Source organism: Oryzias melastigma, linkage group LG24 (assembly GCF_002922805.2).
Source record: "Oryzias melastigma strain HK-1 linkage group LG24, ASM292280v2, whole genome shotgun sequence".
NCBI classification, from domain to species: Eukaryota; Metazoa; Chordata; class Actinopteri; order Beloniformes; family Adrianichthyidae; genus Oryzias; species Oryzias melastigma.
The window spans coordinates 23,058,174-23,066,212 of NC_050535.1; the positions used below are offsets into that span (position 1 = coordinate 23,058,174).

At 40.1% G+C, this 8,039-nt stretch overlaps 1 protein-coding gene across 1 annotated transcript in view; it reads left to right on the forward strand.

Moving 5' to 3' along the window:
• Positions 1-1,211: 1,211 nt before the first annotated feature.
• Positions 1,212-8,039, forward strand: part of LOC112137669 (cadherin-1) — a 15,301-nt gene continuing 8,473 nt past the window's right edge. Inside the window, exon 1 of the mRNA XM_036210626.1 lies at positions 1,212-1,699. The gene's annotated coding sequence lies outside the window, so the exon portion shown is untranslated. The remainder of the gene's footprint in view (positions 1,700-8,039) is intronic.

The window sequence follows — 8,039 nt, forward strand, 5'->3', positions numbered from 1 at the left end:
GGATTTTAAGTATATAAACTGAACTAAACGCATGCGCTTCTGTCAGCGGAGGTAAATAATCTTTTAATTATCTTTTAAAGTAAAATGGTGGTGAAGAATCTTATGTTAGAATAAAATTATTAGGCCTTTTTTGTAGATTAAAGAAAATAACAAAAGTTAAGTTTACTGAAACAAGTTCTGAAAGGGTTATTTTATTTAAGAGACCCCCCCCCACATGCATATATATATAAAATTACAAATATTACAAATTTTGTGATGACTTGTGACTGCTAGCATTGTAAAGCAGCCATATTGGAACATATCTGTAAAATTTTCATCTAAAGTTTTCTGGTTTTTCCAATAAAAGTGGTTAAAGTCAGTTTATAATACATGTCTGTTGGAAACATGTTTCTGTTTACTTTTAAGATCTTGCGTGAGTGTTTTCCAATTGTTATAGAGTCATGTTTGTTTAGAAGTTGCTATGTCTCCATCTATGACTAGCCAGCAACATTTTGAGGATAGAAAAACTGTAGAGAACATTTTTAAGGATAAGTTCCGAAATGAATCAAAGCAACAGTGACATTTTTGTTTACTGCTATAGTTAACCAGGAAGTTGACAAATAAATGTTTGAGTGTGACACTACTTAAAGTGTTAAATACCATTTATTTTTGTTTTTAAATCGTTTTGCGCAGAGAAAAGAGCAACATTGAATCAATTAACAAAAGTTCTGTAATTTGTTGCATTTAGAATGATACATTTTCATCATTAAAATTTGAGTTGGTTTACTCAACCCCCAAAATTTTATTTGATAAAAACAAATATTTTTAAATCCAAACAAATTACAGAGCTTTAGTTAATTGATTCAGAATTTTACTTTTTAGAGTGTTTCTTTTTTAATCTGATTTCTTGTCATAAATAATGGTGTGAATTCTCCTGTTTCAATGCATAGACATACATATGGCAACTATTCAAACATAATATATTTGAATAATAAGAATCATGGTTTTCTTTGTGAATTGTTGATTTTGATCCATGAATCTAGTTGGATTGCCACAATTCTAATAATTAGATGGGGGCAAATGATTTGCTCTGGCGACTTCTAAGTAAAGTGGCCAAAAATCAAAAAGAAGAATTTGGTCGTACTTTAACTTTTCACATTTGTTTTACTTGTTTCATGATCAGTTTCCTATTTTTCCTTCCTTTAGTTGGATTCACTGACTGCACAGATAGTACAAGGTTTTTCTTCAGCACAGATGACAGTCGCTTTGAGTTAAATTCTGATGGAGTACTAACTGTGAGTAACAGACTTGAAATGAAGTTCCCTTTTTATTAAAAAAAAAAAAAAAAAAAAAAAAAGATACTTGGGTTTGGTTTTCATCTTGAAGCTCCTTTATATTACATCCTTAAACCTTTACTGCTTCAATGAACATTCAAGTTCCTTTTGACCACTTCGGATTTTTTCAATACTTGCAAACATTTCTCAATCTTTTATTTTAGGTGAAAAGAGCAGTTGTTCTTCATGAAGGACATCAGGACTTTTATGTCCACTCCTGGGACTCACAGGGCAACAAAAGTACTGTTCCTGTCAAGGTCCTGCGACATGGACATCACCAGAGGCAACAACATCACCATGTAAGCAGAGATGCTGAGCAGCACCATGGAGGCCAGAGACACCAGAACCATCACAACACTGAGGTGGATCCTGCCACTACCAAAGAGGTGGGTTCAAATACGAGATAGATTGGGTCCTGAAAGTTTTAATTTAATAATGGCAATCCACCCACCCACGCTTCCATCTTCTCCTGCATATCACCCATGTAGCCGCGTTGCAGAAATGGTCACAAAGGGCCTTCTTGCCAGAGCCCAACTTATGTCTATGCTTCAAGGAGTTTGTCGAGTAGGAAAGTGTTTCTGTGACGTGCATGCTAAGGCTTGCTTCATTCAAGGGAGCAGAGGAAAATGATGCCCTAAGCCTCGCTGCACAGGTGTAAAAAATGACTCATTCAGGAAGTGGTTCATATTTTACTGCAACTTTTGACAGCAATAATAATCGTTCAGAGTCAATTTAAAATGTGGGTGTTTGATAGAGAGTTGGCCATAATTCAATGTTACCAAGCTACAATAATTTTCTATACTTCAATCGTCATCGTTTTACTGTAAATGACACCAACTAACACCTCAAGGAAAAAATGCAACTCTTTCTCCAAATCCACAGAACACAAGTGGTTTAGTTGAGGTAATTCCCAAAATAAGAAATAAAGAACGAATGCACTGATCACCAACTGAAAGGAAAACCTCAGTTCCTCTGAATCAGAGGTTTGACCATCAGCCACATCAGTGAAGTAGAATTTGCAGGGATGCTGAACAGTGTCATCTACCTGCAGCTGGAGGACAATTTCCAGTTCTCCTTTAGAAAAAGGGATCACCATTCCAGTCTGCTAGTCCAGAGGCACTGCCCTGACTACCACACAATGTTGCAGAAGAGTATTACCCAACTCCACACAATCCAGAGATGAGTTTCTCAGGATGGACCTCGTCAACCCCTCGGGGTTTGTCACAGAAGTTTGTGACTAAATCTGTGACTTCACCCTGCATTATGGACTGACCCGCACCTGATCTCCACCCAAGATTCCTTAACAGAAGGTGTGTTGGCTGAAATAAGGGGACCCTTAAAGAGGTCCTTCCATCTCTCAAACATGTCCTCTGTAGAGATCAGATGCTCATCACTATTGCACTGTAGACAGTGTTTGCAGAGACTTGAGACTCACTGAGTCACTCACTGAATGATTTGTGATTTTTTTTAAGTATTTCTTGTCTCAACTGTTATGGTATGATGAACTTTGATCCCTTGAACATCCGTCCAGCTGTGTATTCCTTGAACGTCCAATATGGCTGAATGTACCTATTAACAGCATGTCATTCATACACCATCCTCTAAAATCTCTCTATTCTCTGTTGCAGCGCTGAATCTTGTGCTGTGGCTTTCTTCATATTCAGCATTCCCTCTGACATTGGCAGTTAATGTAATCATGTTTACCTCCAGCTCTTTTTTCCAACAAACATTATTCTTTGTCTCTTAAGAGTGCTCAAATCAGTGTTTCTGCAATGTGAAGTTCTTTAAGTCCCTTTCTGTATCTCAGAACCGTTCTCTGTAATTTCACGAGGGCTTGGCGCAGATATATATTTTAAAAATGCTCTCCAGTGGTTTTTTAATCCTTTTCTACCTGAATGTCTTTTCCACACAGACTGATTAAACTTCTCACAGCCACACACAATAGCAGCTCTTTTTCTATCTGAGCATATCTTCACTGACAGTCCTTGTGATCCAACAGCATCAGGTTGTCTATCTTGCAGTCAAACTGCTCCCATGCCTTGGGAACTTCCATCAACCGAGAGTGTCACTGGCTTGTTGACATCATAAAACGTCAGAGTTGGTGCATTGGTGACAAGCTGTTTTAAGTTTTTCAAAGCTCTTTTCCTGTTCGTCTTCCCAGTGCCACTCTCTCCGCCAAGCAGCTATCCCCTTGTGCTATCCTAGGCATGTTTACATTAAAAGTGGGGTCATCTGGACCCCACAAGACAGCATGCTGAACTTTTTTATTTAAACCTTTTTTTTTTTTTTTAATCTTCACTGGTGTCCATAGCAGACGTAAAATCCTTTCCACCTTTGGGAGGGATCACACATAAAAATAAGGATTGGGTCATCTGGACCCCATAAGAGAGCAAAAGGGTTAATGGTCCATTGATGTTGGAGAGGATATATAGGTATGAATATGGCCAAGCACGTGGCACCTCCAATTATAGAGCTCCCATCTTGCGATTTCAAACTCAACTTTTTCCTTTGCGCTCATGGATTAGATGTTTCTTGCTTACTGCTGCCACCTTGTGACCAAAACAGGGTACTAGTTTTCTTATACTTGCTTTCATTGAACCTGCAACTTCAAGTGCAGTCTCTGCTCTACTGTTTGTACTCTCTTCCATTTCCCTGCTGCTTCATTTGGACTTCAGATCTGAAATTCTTAGCAAAATTATTCTTTTTATGGCACAGGTTGCACATTTCTTCAAACGCAGGATTTTTTTTAACAGCATGCTTGAGTCCACATCTGTTGCAGTTTATTTCTTTCAGCTCTGCTTACACTGGTTTAAATATTCCTTTATTTTCTTTTGTCTTCAATCTGTTCACTTCTTCCTCGGTGAGAGGAATTACTAGGCTGGTCATTAGTTCACTGGCACAGCAAATATTATTTAACCTTTACTATTGGCAGATATTCTTGTCTGAGTAATCTGTCCCTCACTTGGTCATTTGTAATTATGCCACACACTATTTTGTCACACACCAGGGAATCTTAAATCTTTGAATTAATTGTTTCTGGCTTTCTTTCTTAAATCTGTGACATATGCCTCAATGGTTTCTGCCTGTTTTTAAATTTTTTGTAACATGTAAGTTAAGTGTTTTTCTAGGTTCATAATAGTCCTTAAACTTATTTTACAGCACTTCAATTTTGTCTTTGTCATTGTCTAAAATTCATAAGTATGGTATACCTGCTGCACATTGCACCTTCTCTGACTTTTCTGGGATGCCGCTGGCGGCATAAAGGAACACACTGACTCCTGTTTCTCTAATCCTCTGTCAAGTTTCCTTGCAAACTCAGATTTGGTGGTGGTTGAAACTGCGCTACTTCCTCTTCTTCTGACACCATGTAATATTGACAAGTCAGGATGACTGACTTCGTTTGAACAGACTTTATAGGTGCGTTCACACTGAACATGATTCAGACGACAAATTCACGTGGCCCACCACTCTTTTACTGCGTGGTAAATCCGCTGCCTCAGCTGGATGCTGCGGCCGCACTTGGGAGGAGCTACCACCTAGTGTTTTTAGGATGACCACTATAAGGGTAGTGTCTGAGGATATCTCTCTTTAGAATGTATGAAGAGATTGATGATGTTTAGAGACCAGGTTAATTTATTGTGAAGAGCTCTACAAAAAGTCGACGATCACATCTCCATGTTTGGGTTTATATTACTGGTAAAACGTTTTCCCCACTACTGGGGCTTTTATCTTACTCCTGGGGCTGTATCTGTATGACTACTGCTTTCGTTGTGTTTCTACGTCTCTGTGGTTGAGCCTGAAGGCTCACTGTATTAGACAGGGAAAAAAATGAAATGAAGGAACTTTTTTCATTTTTTTCTTCTTAAATGTCTCAATGAGGCCCAAGCCAGCAGCCTCCACACCGCGCAGCGGCTCGCTGTCTGCCGGCATATCAAGTGAGTGAGCTGCGCCGCGGGAGCTAAGGCCAGCGATCTGTTCAGAGTCTATCCCGTCTTCGCCCCAAGAGCTACAAGCTATGTAACCCAGTGGCCCTACCGGGTTAAGGAAATAGAAGGAAGTTCATGCCAAAAACACTCGCATTGGATTAATATTCTATCCACTGATCAAGTCTCTGAAATCATCACATGCCCAAAGCTGAGTTCCTGATTGGTAGTTTGGCAGTGACCTGTCAAGCGTCAGATGTTTAAATTTTGACCGCACCGCCCAAGTTGTGCCTTGCAGCTAAAATCCAGCTGCCTGACCGCTGCACCACAGCCGTTGCTAAAATCTCACTAAGGGACTTCGTATTGCCTCAATTCACTTCTGTGCTAGTGACTTAACATTGAAACTGGCCACCTTTGCTGCACAAATCGCGTTTGGTCTGAATGCCCCTTAATGTGGCTTGACTGAGTGCACTCTATTCATCCATTAGCCTCGAGCTCATGCTACATGCACATTACTTCCTTATTCTAGATCTGTCACAAACCCTATAGAGTATCTTTTTCAGCATTTGATTGAAAACAGTTAAAGTGTTTAAAATTTCATTTAAATATATATTTTTTCCAAACACAACCTGTACCACAGAAAAAATGCCCAAAATCTTTATTATTGACTTTTACTTATTAATGAAGTCTGTGCATCAGTGTGGCTGCATGATTTTTTTCTCAGGAGTTGCTAAGTGACTGTAAGGAGTTGCTTTTATATAATATTGCATTTCCAAGAAGGAAAGTGACAGGAATGCATGTTCATACGATGCTAATTAATACCAGATTTAAATGTATTATCTTGTCAACAGATTACTCATAGCAATTGTGTTAAGGTCTAAAGAAAGAGATGTCCTTCGCCACGCTGCAAATTTGCTCCTTGAGCGTAAAAAACTGTTTTCAATGGCCAAAACGCCATTCTCTACGCCCCCTCTCCTGGCAGTTTTTACTTTTTACTTTTGCTTGATATCACTACATGGAGCGGTGTCCATTAAAATTTCACTACAATGCATGGAAGACATGAAGAATGTTAAGAGCAGGGATGTCCAGTGAGGGTTGTGGCTGATAAAAACCTGCGCTGTCTGCAGCAGCCCCTCCCATTCCCACGAAAACAAGCGGGTGGAAACGTGCTGACGTAAGATCGATGCCAACCGCTCCCTCCAGGAAGAGCCTGTGCTGCAAGCTCCGCCCCCAGATTACAAGGAACACACACCCACTTTCTCCACGGAGCAGTGGTGCTAATGTAATTATCCCTTGCTGCCAGAATCTGTCTCCTAGGAGATAATTACCTTCCTGTACCAGGAACCGCTCTCTGCCCCATCTTTCAAGGTGGTCTCAGTTCGTTTCCAATCAGACTGTCCTTCGGTTCGCTCTGAGATTCCTCAGTCTGAATACGAAAGGAACCGAGAGTGGAACAACTGAACCAAAACGGCCACTGTACCCGACAGTCACGTGATGTAAACACGTTTTATCCATCCATCCATTTTCCTGACCGCTTTGTCCCTTTCGGGGTCGCGGGGTGCCGGAGCCTATCCCGGCTACTGATGGGCGAAGGCGGGGTACACCCTGGACAGATCGCCAGTCAGTCACAGGGCCTCAATCACACACCCATTCACTCTCACAATCACACCTAGGGGCAATTTAGAGTCACCAATCAACCTACGAAGCATGTTTTTGGACGGTGGGAGGAAGCCGGAGTCCCCGGTGAAAACCCACGCATGCACGGGGAGAACATGCAAACTCCACACAGAAAGGTCCCAGCCGGGATTCGAACCGGGGCCTTCTCGCTGTGAGGCAAGAGCGCTAACCACTGCGCCACCGTGCAGCCCTGTAAACACGTTTTACTTCCGTGTTATTACAATGGTCCACAAAAATGACTCATATTTCATAAAAAAAATATTTTTTAGTGTTCCAAGGGTAATATATGATCATATATATGGATTTGGTTTACTCTGAAAGGCCTAAAGAAAATGGTATGGCACCTTTAAGTTGTGGAAGTCTCAAGACAGATGTGTTGATCAGCATTGGTCATCAATTCCTAATGCTATGAATAAAAGCCCAACTTTTAATCATTTTAATGAGATTACATCCACCATTTTTGGAGTCAGTTAAAGCAAAAAAAAAGAAACTACAGGCTCTCAATGAATAAACTTTATTGGAATCAGAACAAACTCAAACTATGAGCGCCCTCTCTGTTGAGGCAGTGCTACTGCATGCCTCACCTACTACTCTTAGTGTGGTTTTGTCACATTAAAAAATAAATAAATCAACAATAGACAAACATGACAAACATTAAATGTTAAATGGAAATCGATAGCAAGCAATAAACGTTGGCACAAATTGTATTTATTAAATAAAGCATTATATTTAGGCCTTTATATATTTGGGGTTGCTAAGTCTTCGTTCTTTCTTTAGTCCTTCTGTTTTATTAAAGATCACTTCCAGTGGCATGGCTCAAAAATTCCTCAGTTTAGCCACATAATCCTTTTTTGAATTTTGGGGCGGCCGAGGTGCAGTGGTAGGGTGGTCGTCCTCCCATGCGTCGAAGTGTTTTTCGGCAACACACTGAACCTCACATTTCCTCTGGTGGTTATTGGTTGGCAATAGCAGCACCATCAATGTGTGAATGTGTGGGTGGGATGATGACTGTAAAGCAATTTGGGCCTTCAAGGAAGGTAGAAATGCATTATACAAGTATGAGTAATTTAACATTTCTATATTTATGTTTTAAACTTATTGGTAGAAATTTTTTTGTTTTTCTTTT